Below are 13,200 nucleotides of genomic sequence, written 5' to 3'. Positions count from 1 at the left end.
TATATGCCATTTCAATCTTCAAGAATGAAATACACCACGAAAATTCAGTAATCTGGCATCTCTTGCCTGGGAGAATGCTGGATTACTGGGTTTTCCAGTTCAGCAAAAGATACTGTCTTGATTGTACCAAACACCCTAATTTCACAGTTATAAATTTAAAGAAAAAACAAAATCTGCTATATACTTGAATACAAATTCCCAATTTTCATGGAAAGTTTTCCATATAAATTATAATCTACATAGTTCTAGTTGAAGTCCTAAAAGTTTAATTATTCTTTAATGTAAAAAAAATTATTTTAATATAAAGGACATTCAATCACTAAAAACGTTACTTTAAAACAACTTTGAAGCCTGTGGCTAAACCAATCATTTGAATTGCTCTTCCTGGCACATCCTAGCCAAGAGCCAGGATCACAAAGGTTGATTATGACAAGACTTTGACCCAAAGTTTTCACAGGAGTAGCTGAGGCTGAAGCGGTAGACGATGTTCAGGTCACTGGGCTTTGGCTCCGCCATAACAATCTGAGTGGCCTTAACCTCTCTGAGCTGACTGTGTATTTGCAAAATGGTCTTGTTAGCACTACCTCAGCTACAGGAGAGAGAGAGAGAATGCACAGAAGATGCAAAGTGCTCAGTAGTTGCATGGCCAACAGTGAGCGCACAGCCCATAGTGAACACAATTGTTTTCTAACCATCTCTCCATCCATCCCCTGCGGGCCCTTCCTTTTCCACCTCCAGTAACCATTCCTTCCTCCCTTCCTGAGTACACATACCTAATTACGTCTAACATCTTTCTGATGGACTCTAGACATTTCCCGTGTTTAAGTTTCCTCTCTAATAACACTAGAATTACCCAGGGCAAAGCTCATTGCTATCCCCTGCCTCCAATGTCCTCCATAGCACCTCGCTCAGTGCCACACGTGCAAAATCTGCCTGGATAAATTCTCCCCTGACTCCTTCCCAGGTGGACGTGGGGGAAGGGGATGTGGGAGAGCTTGAAGGGAAGACATTTCTTTCTTCTGTGTAACAGTCAGTTACTGCATCTGTATGAATTCTCCTTGGGGTGGTTTCCAAGGTACACTCCAGCAAACTACAGAATGAATCCAATCAGCCATAAGAAAGAATGAAACCATGCCCTTTGCAGCAACATGGATGAGGCTGGAGGCCATTATCCTAAGCAAACTAACACAGGAACGGAAAACCAAATGCCACATGTTCTCAATTATAAGTGGGAGCTAAACATTGTGTACCCATGGACATAAAGATGAAAACAATAAACACTAGGAACTCCAAAAAGGGGGATGAAGAGAAGGGGTTAAGGGTTGGATGCAAAGCTCAATATTTGGGTGACGGATACACTAGAAGCCCAATCCCCACCAATATGCAATATACCCACGTAACAAACATGCACATACACATGTACGTCCTGAATCTAAAATGAAAAATGAAATGCATTCTTGCAATTCAACAACAAAGATGGTGCCCTTTTTTCTGCCTTCTCACCATATCTCATAGGTCCAGCTATGTGGCTGCATCTGCGGAGGGAAAGTCCCCGAGGCTTCCTGAAGACCCTTGAACTCTGGCTGTAAACAGAGTCTGTAGCTGAAATGTCAACAGGGCTGCCTGTCAGGCTCCAATGCCAGGCTGCTGGGGGTGGCAACTGGCCTCTTCAGAGCTCAGGACTCAAAAAGAAAGGTAGAAGGATCGTCTTCTCCTTACATGTCCAGAAAGTCCAGAAATACATTCATAACCCAATACAAGCCAGTGTGACTCAATGTTGGGGGTTTGGTCCAGAGAAACATTCATCTTCTGTGACCTGGAGCTTGCAGAGGTCACCACATGGAGAGAGGCAGCCAGTGAATAAAGCCAGAATGCAGGAAGCACAGGAAAGAGAAAGAACCAAAATAGCGCTGGACTTCCTGGAGTTTTCAGGTAGGTTTGCAATCAGATTCCCTTTCATGTTTATTTTTCTTTTCAATTTCAACTTTTGTTTCAGATACAGGGAGGATGTGTGCAAGGAATACTGCACGATCCTGAGGTTTGGGTATGGATCCCATCATGCAGGTAGTGAACGTAGTACCCAATATGTAGCCTTCCAACCTATGAGTTGTGCAGGATCCCTTGGTGTAGGTCAGAAAACCGGCTCCACTGCAGGGCTGCCTGTACCAGGCCCTGTTCACCTTCATAACTTCTACAAAGTATCACCTTCAAGCTTTATAAGGTCAGGATGAATTTATTTCCTATCAGTAACACTACTTAAAGCACTGTTTTTGTATTATGGCTACTGTGTCAAGATAAAGCACAGGTGAAATCTTTTTGCAAACCAGCTTCCCTCCCCAGTATGCTGTTCTCATAACCGTGCATGCTCTGCAATGCTTAACTCACTGATTTCATGAACTCGCTGGAAGAATAAGAGGATTAGTAAGAGATTAGTTTAGACATCTTGAATCTCTGTAGGAGGAAAAAAAAAAAAAGCACTCCTTTAAGCTCCTGAAGATCTAGCATTTGGAGAGGGAGAGAAAAGCCAAATATCTGGCCAACGCTTTGTTTCGCTAACATTTTTGGCTTCCAATATGCAAGAAAAAAGCTTTTACAAATGTTAGGCTAATTGTTAAATGTGTTTTGAACTGTCCAATTCAAAAGCAGTCTTCAGAGAATCATTTTTTTTTTTTTTTTTAGGTTTTGGAAGCTCTATGTGCTTCAACAACTCTAGAAGTTTAATCAATAATGTGAATGTCAATGTTAATTACCCTCACACACTGGGCTGGTTAGGATGGGCTAGGTTTTGCCATAATAGCAAACAACCCTAATATCTAAGGGCTCAGCGCAGCAAAGCTTTATTTTCTGGTTATGCTCCAGGACGGTTTGGTTATGCCGGGATTTCCGCTAAAACTGATCACTCTTAAATTCATGCTGACTGGAAGCAAGTTTTGACATGTGCTTCTACAGTTGCTCCAGGAGAAGAAAGAACATAGAGAATCAAGCACCAGCTCTTAAAACTCACCCCCTCCCAGAAATGACACACATAATCTCCATAGGTGCATGATTGGCTGGCAAATCATGTGGTCATCTCCAACAGGGAAGTTAACCTGCCATGTGCCTGGAACGAGGAAAGAGCAGCACACACAATTTAACAGCTGTGATCCTCACAACTCCGCAAGACAGGAGAATCAGAGGTGATTATTTCTGTTTTAGGTGAGGAAATCAACAACAGAAAGACCCCATGATGTAGGTAGAGAACTTGGGTGTCCTGGCTCAACACTGAGTTTTCTTTTTTTTTTTTCCTTTGGTTCTGTTTATGTGGTGAATAATGTTTATAGACTTGCATATGTTGAACCAGCCTTGCATCCCCGGGATGAATCCTACTTGATCATAGTGGATAAGCATTTTGATGTGCTGTTGCAATTGGTTTGCCAGTATTTTATTGAAGATTTTTGCATCTATATTTATCATGCATATTGGCCTGAAGTTTTCTTTTCTCGTTGAGTCACCGAGTTTTCTTTTCACCATATCATTGGAGTCTGGAGTTTCCCAGATACCAACTGCTTGGGAGCAAGCTAGTAAAGAGACGTGAAAGTCAGTTTAAAATATATCCTGGAGAGTTTGAGATGTGATAGCTGATGGAATATCAAAGTTGGATAAGATGATGGGAGCGCTGCCTGGAAACCACTTGGACTAGGTGATATCTAAGTATTTCAAGGAGGCACATTAAGAATGGAGATTTTCTGAAAGAGAAAAGGAGGTAACCAGGGGCCTCCAGTCCTCTTGCCAATCAACTCAGAGAAGTTTGCATTCACGGTTTCTGTACTGGGTTTCAGCACAAAATTCATTTGAAGAAGATCTTCCTCAATTTAATAATATTTAAACATGGAATCCACTGATTACAGTCCGAGCACTTTATTTTCCAAATGGAGAGAGTGAGGCTCAAAGAAAGGAGAAGACTTCTGCCCAAGGAGAGAGCGACAGAGCAGGAGCCAGTCCTCAAATAGACGGGGTCTGGACTGAGAGCTGGAAGCCCCAGGAGCTGATTTCAACACGCTGCTTTGCTGCCACAGGCAAGCCAGTCCGTATTTCAGAACCTGTGTCCTTTTCTCTCCAGTGAGCATGGACTGCCTGTCTTGTCAAATGGGACCAGAAAGCAAACATGGAAAAATAATTTTACATTGGGAAGAATTCAGCGGAGAATACCAACGAATATTCATTTCTCACTATTAAATTAGTAACTTAAACATCTCATATCTGGTTTCTAGCTAGCACGTGGAGAATTGGTTCGTGTGAAGCAGGATGTGTACCGCTTACTCAGCCTCTTTGCAGGGCAATTTGAAAGTAAAAATAAAATGCCACTAGAAATGTTTGCACCTTTTGATCTAATAATTACAATTCCAAGAATTCAATATTTGGGGGAAATCTTAAACACCAGAACTTATGTACACTAAAATGCCCCTCTTAATATTATTTACAATGACAAATATTGAAAATGAATGAAACGTAGAGTAAGATGTGATAAATCCATCAGAAGTTAAGACTATGAAGAATATAGGAAGACACAGGCAAAGCTTAGGATACAATATTAAGTGCAGAAAGCAGGGTTCAAATTGATTACAGATATATAATAAGAAAAAGATACACGTTTAAAGATGACACAGACTAGGTGTGATGACTCAGGCCTGTCATTCCAGCAGTTCTGGAGGCCGAGGCAGGAGGATCCCTTGAGTCTGAGACCAGCAAAGGCAACATGGTAAAATCTTGTCTCTGTAATAAATAAAAATGAAAAAGCCTACATGGATATAATGGGTTATTGCTTTAGTTTCTCCTCTTCTCTAGTTTATACACTTTCTGGTATGCAAATGTATTTATTTTATTTTAAAGAAATAAGTACAATAAAAATATTTCCAATGTCTGCCCTGCTGTGAGGGTTACTAGCAAAAACAAATTATACAGTTGATGTGAATGTACTTTGTCCTCTTTAAAGGTAGTCGGAGGGTAAGTGAGTACTACAACTGATGCTAAATTATGTTTGGTTCCAACCCACTCACTTTCAGTTGAACAGTGCTATTTTATTTCTTATTTTCCTAGAATTAAACTAAAAGAACAAGAGGGCAGCTTCTCACCCAATTTCATATTTAATTAAGCTTTTAGGACACAGTTCTCTCTTGTAGGTTTCATCAACTGAAATTTACTAGAGGCTTCTCCTTCTGTAGAACCAAATACAGGAGATAATTCTTCATGGTTACAGCGTCTTTGAGTGAAAGGACTTGAGTTAGTAACACAGGCATTCACAGCTCTGTGAAGAGACTCCGCCAAGCACTTTCCCTGTCAGGGCCAGCACATTCATCTGCACTCAGCAGTCGCTTCCTGAAATTTGAAATGAGTCAAAATGCTCAGAATGGCCTCCATAGTGCGGGGCAAACAGGAGGAGGCTGGTGGCAAGCCTGTTAGAGCGCATGGGCTCCCAGAGCAGGGCTGCCCATCCTTCCCCGGAGCCGTCTCACTCCAGACATGGGCTCTGCTTTTCCTCCCTGACCCGCAGTCACTCTTCCTTCTGCTTCCAAGCATCTGCACAGCTTTATTTATGTTTCTGATAACAGTTTCATTTGTACTTTAATAATGTCTGTTTAAAACTTATACAAAGATTCGGGTTTTTCCATAGGAACAGGTGAGCCCAGGAAAGAGGAAAAGTATAGATGAGTCTCCCGTTGACATTTTCACCAAGGTACACTTCACACTGTTTCAGATACTTTACACCAAACATGGTCTAAGAGATTGAAACCCTGATTTTCCCATACCTACTTACAATTTTTAGAAAAATGGAGCAGACAGCACACAACCAGTAAGTCAGCTACCTAGTCCACAAATATGCACCAACCTAGGTGCCCAGCACTGTGCCATGGGCTGTGTGAAAATGCGTGGTCTTTACCTGCCGAGAGTTTGTAGTTCAGCAAAAAACAAGGAAGCAGTCACATATAAGATAACAAGTAGTAATACGGCAGCACTGGCCCCCAAGGACAAGTCAATGTATTAGAAAAGATAGGGCTGGAAGGATGGCAGAAGGCTTTCTGAAAGAAGTGGGGATGGAGGGGTGTGGGCAGATGAAGAGCGTCTGTCTGAACAGAGAGGATGGGGAATGGATAAAATGCAAGGACGCCCTGCAGAAACAGAGGTGGGTGTAAGGAGAGGAGGCGGAAGGAGCTGCTGGGGAGAGCACGTGAGTTAAATGAAGAAGCTCAGGAAAGTGGAACGGGGCCTAAATACCCTTGGGAATTTCTTTGCCAGATGAAATCCCTGACCTCAGCTTATGTTTAATGCTAGGAGCAGATTCATCTTAGCAAGGAGTGGTGGGAGGATAGAGGCACTCCAGCCTTGAAAGCCAAGGGACAAGGGGCACCCAGGATGAAGAGAAGCATGGCTACCAAAAGGCTTGCAGGTGCAATGAGAATCTCTGTCCTTCACCAGCGCTGTCTCGAATTATCTTCAAATGGCATCCTTCATCCTGACCGTCTTCCTGCAGGCAAAGGGGATGGAAACTTTCTGCAGCCCTCACGCTCTCCAGCCTCCCAGACTCCTGTCTTCTTGAGGGCTCTGTAAGCTCACCAGACACAGCAGAACTAGGGAGACTTGAGACGGGCAAGGTCTCAACCGAAGAAAGCCCTCTGAAAAATGCGTCTTAGTCTTACTTAGATGAAGAGCAAGTCACATAAAACAGAAGCTGAAATCAGGGATTTCATCTCTGAAAGGAATGCTCAGAACTGTTTTGACCCACATTTCTATTAAGCTCAGTCTCCTTTTCATTCAAATCTACACAGCCAAACAAATCCATTCATTTCTCTAATGATGACCAAAAGATCCTAAAAACAGAGTGTTTACTGCAGATACTGCAGACATTTTAGAGGGAATTTGTATAACATGTTGAAGACAGTAGGGATTAAATCTAAGTTACCTAGAACTCCAGACGTTTGGAAAGCTCGTTCCTACATCTGACTCAGGGTTAGAGTGTGGTACCTTCATGCCAAACTCGGTGTCTGCTACAAATATTAACTCTCATGAGTTCTGAAACCTCGAGGGTGAGAAATGTATGTGATGGTGATAGGAAATGTCTTGGAACCTATTGTCTTTTCTAGCTATATAGGTCAGAGTTCCAGCAGGCAATCATTTATCGCAAATATTTCTAATGAAGAAATTGACTACTTACAGAGATGTGGAGACAGTTGAGAGAACAAATAAGAAACATTGGGGCACCCGGAGACTAGAAAGAGCTGGGAGCTGTTGCCAACTCAAGGACCTAGAGGCCATGCGGAGGAAGCGATGTTACCTGAAGGCAAGGGCCATAGAGTAGGGACTGCCCAGAAGATGCTGTAGATGTGGAGGGCACAGTTGCTGCCAGAGACATGCACTGATCACAGAGGAGGCTGGGAAATTATACTGGTCCTTTGTCTCTCATACCCTTGGATTCTTTGCTGGTAGTTTCCACTGGTCGAGTCTAACTAGAAGGCAGAAAGAAGAGGACTCTCAGCTAATAATGTCCATAAGAGTCAGCCTGCAGGGCACAGAACAGGCAGAGACTGCAGGAGGATAGGTGTGCGGGTGCTGAGAGAATAAGCACGTCGCTTTCTGGGCTCTGCAAAAATGCCAGTTGTGCAATTATTATGATTGAATTATAAATAACCTCCTTTAAATGCAAATTAATAAAAATGAAAGAAAAGCTGAAGAATTGCTCCAAATTAAAGTAAACTAAAGAAACATGAGAACTAAATGTCATACATGGTCCTGGAATCGTTCCTGGAATACAAAAAAGTTATTTAAGAGACATAATAGAGACAATTCAACATGACATTTTCTGAACTTTATATCTTTACAGGAATTAGGTAAAACAGTGCTCTTGCTTAAAAAAAATACACACTAAAGGTGAAGAGTGATGTTATTTGAATTTACTCACCATTTAGTAACAATATATGGTGTATGTCAGGCACTATATGGTTTATATTCCATGCATTGTCTCTGTCAAGTATCAGAGCAATTGCATTAAATACGGTCTACAGCTCCTTCTATTTCACTGATGGGGAAAATGAATCTCAGAGACGCTCAGAGAAGCAGGAAGTGGCAGAGCCAAGACTAGAAGCTGAATCGATTTCTCCGTTTTCTCCATTATCCTTTTTCATTTTTTAATAGACTTGAGTTTTTAAAACAATTTTAGATGTACAGAAAAATTGTGAAGATGGGGATAATAAACCAAGTGACATTAGCCAATCGGTGAAATAGGAGGTCCGAGCACTCATTCCCTCACAGAGATGTAAATTTAAACAACCATGCAAACGAGACAATAACTTCACAAAAATGAAGGAATTCAAGTGTAAGGATTATAGCACCTGGGTGAAGCAAAGACGTAAAAAAAGATGCATGAAGAAGGTGAGAAGGGTAGGTTCATAGTATTTGTGTCAGCCCTCCCCAAAGCCGGCACGGCACAGTGCAGAGGTGGATGCCATCTGTGTGCAAAGAGAAGGCAGTGAGGATCCGACTTCACCTCCACATCAGGCCTGCCCAGTGGACCCTGGGACCAGGTCAGCTGCCTCCACATCAGGCCTGCCTAGTGGACCCTGGGACCAGGTCAGCTTCCATGGAACTAGTCTCCAGGCAGCCCCAGCAGAATCAAATTCCAACCCCATCCTAACACGAAATCGAACCCTGCAAAGCCAGGCTACACCATGCCCTGTGGACCCTGCACCAGACCAGCCCTCACAAATCCAGTCTCCAGGCCTGTCACTATGGACTCAGACCCCAGATCTGCCCCAACACCAGGCCACCATTGACCCTGGACCCAGGCCAGCCCCACAGACCCATGTTCCAGGTGTACCTTCTCAGATCAAGGCTCCAGCCTCCCCGCACTGACTTTGGCTCCAGGTTAGGCCCCAGAGACCCTAGGTTCAGGACCACTCCAGTAGATTCCCGTGCTGAGCTGACTCCTGAAGACCCAGGCCCCAGGCTTACCCTGTGGACTCAGGCTGCAGGCACACACGAATTCCAGGACACTCCCCACAGACCCAAGCTCCAGGACAATCCCAGCAGAACCAGGCTTCAGGCTGCCCCCTACAGTCCCAGGCACCAGGCCATTCCCTACAGACCCAGGCTTTAAGGCCTGCTTCTACAGTCCTAAGCATCAAGGCCGCTGCCGCAGAACCAGGATCCAGACTCAATCCTACAGACCCAGTGGCTAGGCCCACCCAGTGTACTCTAGCATTAGGCCAAATACTGAGAACACAGACCGACATCTAAACACCAAGGCACCATTACTGCTCACATGCTGACCCAGGCACTAGGCCAGACTGCTCAAGGACTCCATCGGCAAGTCCAATCATGGACCACACCAACTGTCCTATTCAGAACTCTGGACAGGCTGATTAGTAAAGAACTTTTCGTGCTGCAGTCAATCTGTAAACACTGGAAGAGGTGACTTCTTCAAATGTGTAGATACCAATGCAAGGCCACAACGATCACAAATAATCAGGGAAACGTGACACCACCAAAGCAACCAAATAGAGCAAGAGTAACCAAACCTAAAGAAATAAAGACATATAAGCTACCAGAAAAGTTTCAAAATTATCACATTTTAGAGGCTTGGTAAACTACAAGTAACAGACATCTAAACAAAATCAGACAAAAAATACATGAAAAAAATTCTAATTTCAACAAGAGACAGAAACAAAAAAATACTCTGGAACTGAAGATCACAATGACTAAACTGTTGCTATCAAGCATCCCACAGTCATCACAAATGCCAAGACCAGCTGACATAGCTGCCTGGAATGTACATTGTGGTGCTCCTACCAAAGATGGAGCCACTTCTGTGTCTCTTCCCTGGGCCTAGAGCTGTTACTGTGTTGAATGCCCCCAACTCCAGGTGCCTGAGTCATTACCACACCCAATAATTTGGGATGAAAACACCACAGTGCCTCACCATCTATGTGACCAAGTTGTGCTGCCCTGCACCTCACCTTGGGGCCTGTCTCTCAGCTGCTGCCTGCCATCACTGGTCCATGCTGTTACTCCTCTGCCCCATCTCCTGGAAACTGAGTCATAACTTTGAATTGCCATTATGAGGGCCCCTAGGTCATGAGTCACAACTCTGACTAGCCATCACTAGGACCTTGCTGCAGCTTCTCTGCACCCCATGCCCGAGGACCAGAGTGGTGACCGCAACCTGCCATCCCCATGGCTGCACTACTGTTGTGCCCTACCCCTTGGTCCCAGACCACCGCTAAGCTCTGTCACTCCAGGGCCTGTGACACTGCTACATCTTAGTTCTCAGTGCTAAGTCACCATGGCATGCACCAGAGACAAAGACTCCATGAACAATCATCATGCACCTATACATGAGACACTGTTCCCAGTTCCACAGAAAATATGCCACTGGCGCAGGCCCTGGGGGCCAAGGTAGTTCTGTACGTCTCTGAGCAGTAAACCTCAGCTCTACTGCTGCTTTGAGCCACTGTGCCCAAACACCGGTGCCACCACTACCATAAGCATGTCTATGCTCTGGGTTCTAGCATCACTGCAACTGTGCACATGCTAGCATACCAGACAGTGTGCCAGCAGGATCCTCTCAGCCAGAACTTCCTCTCACAAGGAAAAAGGAGAACAGGAAAACACCAGAAGCCTTCACCACCAAGGAACCCAACAGACCTACAGCCACCATAACAGATACCCATAGCCTTGGTCACCAAGGACCAATGCTGATGTTAGTCTCAGCTAACATGGAGACCATGGAAACCATTCTAATGCACCCTTCTTTTAAATGAAGATACTGTACCCCACATCTGGTGCCCTCATAATGAACTGCTGGTGACAGCCTTTCCCCACCAAAAGTTTGAAAAGTCTGGAAGAGGTTACTACACCTTTCAATGCACAGACATGAATGAAAAGCCACTAGAAACATGAAAAAGCAATGAAATCTCATACCACCAAAGGAACTAAAAGAAATTTGAGATCTCTAAGTTACCAAAAAAGAATTCAAAGTAATTATTTTAAGGAGGCTCAGGAGGACACAGATAAACAACTTAATTATCTCAGAAAGACAGTAATTGAAAATCCAACAAAGTATCATTTTAATAAAACAGAAATACTGGAGCCAAAACATATAATGAATGAAATGGAAAAAATCCAATAAAAAGCTTCAATTAATCAGCAGACTCTATCAGACAGAAGAAAGTATCTGCAAATTCAAAGATAGGTTACTGAAAATATACAGAGGAGAAAAAAATAAATAAGAATAAAAAAGATGAAGAAAGTTTGCAGGACTTATAGGGACACCATTAAGCAAACAAATATATGTATTATGGAAGTCACAAAAGGAGAAGAAAGAAAGAAAGAAATGAGTATAAAGCTTATTAAAGACATGATGCCAGAAAATTTTCAGTACTTAAGACAGATATAGATAGCCAGATCTATGAAGCTTGAAGTTTCTCAAACAAATTCAATCTAATGGGGACTTCACAAAAGCATGTTATAAATAAATTCTCAAAAGTCAAAGACAAAGAGTATTTTGAAAACAGCAAGAAAAAGTGATATATCACATGCAAGGGAACATCCATAAGGCTATCAGAAGATTTCAGCAAAAATCTTTCAGGCCAAGAAATAGTGGGCTGATGTATTCAAACACTGAAGGAAAAAGCTGCAAACCACAAATACTTTCACTGACAAAATTATCCTTCAGAAACGAAAGATAGACTTTCCTGGACAAACAAGTGTGATAATGAGAGTTTATCACCACTAGACATACCTTTCAAGAAAGCCTAGAGTTTTCAAGCTGAAACTAAAGGACACAAATTAATAATCTGAAAACATATGAAAGTATAAAGTTTACTGGTAAATGTAAATATACGGTAAAAATAAGAATACTCTAATACTGTAACAGAGTTTGTAATTCACTTTTAATTATTTTCTTCAATGACAGAAATATTAAAAATAGCTGTAGCTACAATATTCTGATAATGGATACACAATATGAAATGATATAAATTGTAACATCAACAACATAAAATATTATGAGGACCGGTAAAACATAGAGCTTTGTATGTAACTGAGGTTAAATTATCATCTTAAAATAGACTGTTATAACTGTAAGATGTTTTATATAAGCTTCATTGTAATCCAAAGAAGAAACCTGTACTAGATATGCAAAAGACAAAGGAATCAAAACCATAAGGGATAAAAAGTCATCAAACCACAAAGACAGCAAAAAAGTAGGCAAGGAGCTACAGAACAGTCAGAAAACAATTAGCAAAATGGCAACAGTAAGTCCTTACCTATCAATAGTTATCTTTAAATTAAATGCATTAAATTCTCCAATTAAATGATGTTGAGTGGCTGAATGGATAAACTAACAAGATCCAACTATATGCTCTGTACAAGACTCAAAATTTTTCATTAAGGATACATACAGTCTAAAAGTAAAGGGATAATAAACCATACTATACAAATAGAAATTTTTAAAGGGCAGAGGTGGTTATATAAGACAAAATAAACTTTAACTCAAAAACGGTCACAACAAACACAGAAGGTCATTATATAAAGATAGCAGGGTTAGTTCATCAACAGGATGTAACAATTTTAAATATTTAAGGACTTAACATTGCAGCATCTAAATAAATAAATCAAATATTAACAGAACTGAAAGTGGGAATAGAAAACAATACAATAATCATAGAATAATTCAATACCCCACTCTTAACAATGAATAGATCATCCAGGCAGAAAATCAATAAAGAACTTCAACAACACTATAGAGCAAATATACCTAACAGATATACTCAGAACTTCCCACCCAAAAGCAGCAGAATACATTCTTTTTGAGCACACATGGAACATTCTCCAGAACAGATCACATGTTAGGCCACAAAACGAAGCTTATCAAATTTAACAAGTCTGAAATCATATCAAGTATTTTTCTGAATCAATGGTGTGAAACCAGAACACAATAACAGAAGAAAAACTGGAAAATTTACACATTTGTGGAAACTAAACAACATACTCCTGAAAATCAATGAGTCAATGGAGAAATCAAAAGAAAAAGCAAAAAATATCTTGAAATAAGTGAAAACGGAAACACAACATACCAAAATATACAAGAGACACAGCAACAGCAGTTCTAAGAGGGAAGTTTACAGCGATTAACACCCACATTAAGAAAGAAGACACAAACCACTGCTC

This window comes from Sapajus apella, unplaced genomic scaffold, assembly GCF_009761245.1.
Source record: "Sapajus apella isolate SASKATOON/1434 unplaced genomic scaffold, GSC_monkey_1.0 scaffold68, whole genome shotgun sequence".
Classification (NCBI taxonomy): Eukaryota; Metazoa; Chordata; class Mammalia; order Primates; family Cebidae; genus Sapajus; species Sapajus apella.
Note: the sequence above shows the minus strand (reverse complement) of the source record.